A 5651-nucleotide genomic window follows, 5' to 3' on the forward strand; every position below is an offset into this window, starting at 1 on the left:
CAAAGCTCATGACTACTCGATAGTTCAGTGTGCCATGCTTTACGGCTTAGAACCGGGACTTCAACGACATTTTGAACGTCATGGAGCATATGAGATGTTCCAGGAGTTGAAGTTAATATTTCAAGCAAATGCCCGGATTGAGAGAATTGAATTCTCCAATAACTTCTACAGCTGCAAAATGGAGGAGAATAGTTCTGCCAGTGAACATATACTCAGAATGTCTGGGTACCACAACCACTTGACTCAAGTGGGAGTTAATCTTCCTGTTGATAGTGTCATTGACAGATTTCTTCAATCACTACCACCAAGCTACAAAAGCTTCGTGATGAACTATAATATGCAAGGGATGGATAAGACAATTCCTGAGCTCTTCGTGATGCTAAAGGCTGCAAAGGTAGAAATCAAGAAGGAGCATCAAGTGTTGATGGTTAACAAGACCACTAGTTTCAAGAATAAGGGCAAAGGGAAGAAGGGGAACTTCAAGAAGAACGGCAAGCAAGTTGCTGCTCAAGTGAAGAAGCCCAAGTCTGGACCTAAGCCTGAGACTGAGTGCTTCTACTGCAAAGGGACTGGTCACTGGAAGCGGAACTACCCCAAGTATTTGGTGGATAAGAAGGATGGCAAAGTGAAAGGTATATTTGATATACATGTTATTGATGTGTACCTTACTAATGCTCGTAGTAGCGCCTGGGTATTTGATAGTGCTTTTGTTGCTCATATTTGCAACTCGAAACAGGGGCTACGGAATAAGCGAAGATTGGCTAAGGACGAGGTGATGATGCGCGTGGGAAATGGTTCCAAAGTTGATGTGATTGTTGTCGGCACGCTACCTCTAAATCTACCTTCGGGAATAGTTTTAGACCTGAATAATTGTTATTGGTGCCAGCGTTAAGCATGAACATTATATCTGGATCTTGTTTGATGTGAGATGGTTATTCATTTAAATCAGAGAATAATGGTTGTTCTATTTATATGAGTAATATCTTTTATGGTCATGCACCCTCGATGAATGGTCTATTTTTGTTGAATCTCGATAATAGTGATACACATATTCATAGTATTGAAGCTAAAAGATATAAGTTTAATAATGATAGTGCAACTTATTTGTGGCACTGCCATTTAGGTCATATTGGTGTAAAGCGCATGAAGAAACTCCATGCTGATGGGCTTTTGGAATCACTTGATTATGAATCACTTGATGCTTGCGAACCATGCCTCATGGGCAAGATGACTAAGACTCCGTTCTCCGGAACAATGGAGCGAGCAACAGACTTGTTGGAAATAATAAATACTGATGTATGCGGTCCAATGAGTGTTGAGGCTCGCGGCGGGTATCGTATTTTCTGACCTTCACAGATGATTTGAGCAGATATGGGTATATCTAGTTGATGAAACATAAGTCCGAAACATTTGAAAAGTTCAAAGAATTTCAGAGTGAAGTGGAAAATCATCGTAACAAGAAAATAAAGTTTCTACGATCTGATTGTGGAGGTGAATATTTGAGTTATGAGTTTGGTCTTCATTTGAAACAATGTGGAATAGTTTCGCAACTCGCGCCACCTGGAACACCACAGCGTAATGGTGTGTCCGAACGTCGTAATCGTACTTTATTAGATATTGTGCAGTCAATGATGTCTCTTACTAATTTACCGCTATTGTTTTGGGATTATGCTTTAGAGACGGCTGCATTCACGTTAAATAGGGCACCATCTAAATCCATTGAGATGACACCATATGAATTGTGGCTTGGCAAGAAACCCAAGTTGTCGTTTCTTAAAGTTTGGGGCTGCGATGCTTATGTGAAAAAGCTTCAACCTGATAAGCTCAAACCCAAATCAGAGAAATGTGTCCTCATAGGATACCCAAAGAGACTGTTGGGTACACCTTCTATCACATATTCGAAGGCAAGATATTCGTTGCTAAGAATGGATCCTTTCTAGAGAAGGAGTTTCTATCGAAAGAAGTGAGTGGGAGGAAAGTAGAACTTGATGAGGTAATTGTACCTGCTCCCTTATTGGAAAGTAGTTCATCACAGAAATCAGTTCCAGTGATTCATACACCAACTAGTGAGGAAGCTAATGATAATGATCATGAAACTTCTGATCAAGTTACTACTGAACCTCGTAGGTCAACCAAAGTAAGATCCGCACCAGAGTGGTACGGTAATCCTGTTCTGGACGTCATGTTACTTGACCATGATGAACCTATGAACTATGAGGAAGCGATGATGAGCCCAGGTTCCGCAAAATGGCTTGAGGCCATGAAATCTGAGATGCGATCCATGTATGAAAACAAAGTGTGGACTTTGGTTTACTTGCCCGATGATCGGCAAGCAATAGAGAATAAATGGATCTTCAAGAAGAAGACTAACGCTGACGGTAATGTTACTGTCTACAAAGCTCGACTTGTTGCGAAAGGTTTTCGACAAGTTCAAGGAGTTGACTACGATGAGACCTCCTCACCCATAGTGATGCTTAAGTCTGTCCGAATCATGTAAGCAATTGCCGCATTTTATTATTAGGAAATTTGGCAAATGGATGTCAAAACTGCATTCCTTAATGGATATCTTAAAGAAGAGTTGTATATGATGCAACCAGAAGGTTTTGTCGATCCAAAAGGTGCTAACAAAGTGTGCAAGCTCTAGCGATCCATTTATGGACTGGTGCAAGCCTCTCGGAGTTGGAATATACGCTCTGATAGTGTAATCAAAGCATATGGTTTTATACAGACTTTTGGAGAAGCTTGTATTTACAAGAAAGTGAGTGGGAGCTCTGTAGCATTTCTAATATTATATGTGGATGACATATTATTGATCAAAAATGATACTGAATTTCTGAATAGCATAAAAGGATACTTGAATACAAATTTTTCAATGAAAGATCTCGGTGAAGCTGCTTATATATTGGGCATCGAGATCTATAGAGATAGATCAAGACGCTTAATTGGACTTTCACAAAGCACATATCTTGATAAAGTTTTGAAGAAGTTCAAAATGGATCAATCAAAGAAATGGTTCTTGCACGTGTTACAAGGTGTGAAGTTGAGTCAGACTCAATGCCCGACCACTTCAGAAGATAGAGAGAAAATGAAAGTCATTCCCCATGCCTCAGCCATAGGTTCTATCATGTATGCAATGTTGTGTACCAGACCTGATGTGTGCCTTGCTATTAGATTAGCAGGGAGGTACCAAAGTAATCCAGGAGTGGATCACTGGACAGCAGTCAAAAACATCCTGAAGTACCTGAAAAGGACTAAGGATATGTTTCTCGTTTATGGAGGTGACAAAGAGCTCGTTGTAAATGGTTACGTTGATGCAAGCTTTGACTCTGATCCAGATGACTCTAAGTCACAAACCGGATACGTATTTATATTGAATGGTGGAGCTGTCAGTTGGTGCAGTTCCAAACAGAGCGTCGTGGCGGGATCTATGTGTGAAGCGGAGTACATAGCTGCTTCAGAAGCAGCAAATGAAGGAGTCTGGATGAAGGAGTTCATATCCGATCTAGGTGTCATACCTAGTGCATCGGGTCCAATGAAAATCTTTTGTGACAATACTGGAGCAATAGCCTTGGTGAAGGAATCCAGGTTTCACAAGAGAACCAAGCACATCAAGAGATGCTTCAATTCCATCCGTGATCTAGTCAAGGAAGGAGACATAGAAGTTTGCAAACTACATACGGATCTGAATGTTGCAGACCCATTGATTAAGCCTCTTCCACGAGCAAAACATGATCAGCACCAAGACTCCATGGGTGTTAGAATCATTACTATGTAATCTAGATTATTAACTCTAGTGCAAGTGGGAGACTGAAGGAAATATGCAATAGAGTCAATAATAAAGTTGTTATTTATATTTCCTTATATCATGATAAAATTTTGTTATTCATGCTAGAATTGTATTAACCAGAAACTTTGTACATGTGTGAATACATAGACAAACAGAGTGTCCATAGTATGCTTCTACTTGACTAGCTCATTAATCAAAGATGGTTAAGTTTCCTAGCCATGGACATGTATTGTCATTTGATGATCAGGATCACATCATTAGAGAATGATGAGATGGACAAGACCCATCCATTAGCTTAGCATCATGATCGTTTAGTTTTATTGCTATTGCTTTTTTCATCACTTATACATGTTCCTCTGACTATGAGGTTATGCAACTCCCGAATACCGGATGAACACCTTGTGTGCTATCAAACATCACAACGTAAATGGGTGATTATAAAGATGCTCTACAGGTGTCTCCGATGGTGTTTGTTGAGTTGGCATAGATCGAGATTAGGATTTGTCACTCCGTGTTTCGGAGAGGTATCTCTGGGCCCTCTCGGTAATGCTCATCACTATAAGCCTTGCAAGCAATGTGACTAATGAGTTAGTTACGGTATGATGCATTACGGAACGAGTAAAGAGACTTGCCAGTAACGAGATTGAACTAGGTATGATGATACCGACGATCGAATCTCGGGCAAGTAACATACTGATGACAAAGGGAACAACGTATGTTGTTATGCGGTTTCACCGATAAAGATCTTCCTAGAATATGTAGGAGGCAATATGAGCATCCAGGTTCTGCTATTGGTTATTGACCGGAGATGTGTCTCGTTCATGTCTACATAGTTCTCGAACCCATAGGGTCCGCACGCTTAACGTTCGATGACGATTTGTATTATGGGTTATGTGATTTGATGACCGAAGATTGTTTGGAGTCCCGGATGAGATCACAAACATGACGAGGTGTCTCGAAATGGTCGAGAGGTAAAGATTCATATATTGGAAGGTTGCATTCAGACATCGGAATGGTTCCGAGTGATTCGGGCATTTTTCCGGAGTACCGGGAGGTTACCGGAACCCCCCGGGGGAAGATTGGGCCTACATGGGCCATAGGGAAGAGGGGAGGCAGCCCACAAGGGGCAACCACGCCCCTCCCTATAGGGAGTCAGAATTGGACTAGGGAGGGGGGGCGCCCCCCCTTTCCTTCTCCTCCTCCTCTCCCTTCCCTCTTTCCCCCTCTCCGGAAAAGGAAAGGGAGTCCAACTAGGATTGGGAGTCCTAGTTGGACTCCCCTCTATGGCGCGCCCCCTAGGCCGGCCGCCTCCTCCTCCCCTCCTTTATATACGGGGGAGGGGGCACCCCATAGACACACAAGTTTCTGTTAACCGTGTGCGGTGTCCCCCTCCACAGTTACACACCTCGGTCATATCGTCGCAGTGCTTAGGCGAAGCCCTGCGCCGGTAACTTCATCATCACCGTCGCCATGCCGTCGTGCTGACAGAACTCTCCCTCGTCCTCAACTGGATCAAGAGATCGAGGGATGTCATCGAGCTGAACGTGTGCTGAACGCGGAGGTGTCGTACGTTCGGTACTTGGATCGGTTGGATTGCGAAGACGTTCGACTACATAATCGCATTACTAAATGTTTCCGCTTTCGGTCTACGAGGGTACGTGGACACACTCTCGCCTCTCGTTGCTATGCATCTCCTAGATAGATCTTGCGTGATCGTAGGCAAAAAAATAAATACTGCGTTCCCCAACAAATTTTAAGGGCCAAATTTATTTTGATCATGCAGAATGGCCACAAGCCCTTCAAAAATTGTCTCTTTTTGTTCATATAATATATATATGACCATGGATTCCCACGCGTGCAATTA

The sequence above is a fragment of the Aegilops tauschii genome, chromosome 5 (assembly GCF_002575655.3).
Source record: "Aegilops tauschii subsp. strangulata cultivar AL8/78 chromosome 5, Aet v6.0, whole genome shotgun sequence".
NCBI lineage: Eukaryota > Viridiplantae > Streptophyta > Magnoliopsida > Poales > Poaceae > Aegilops > Aegilops tauschii.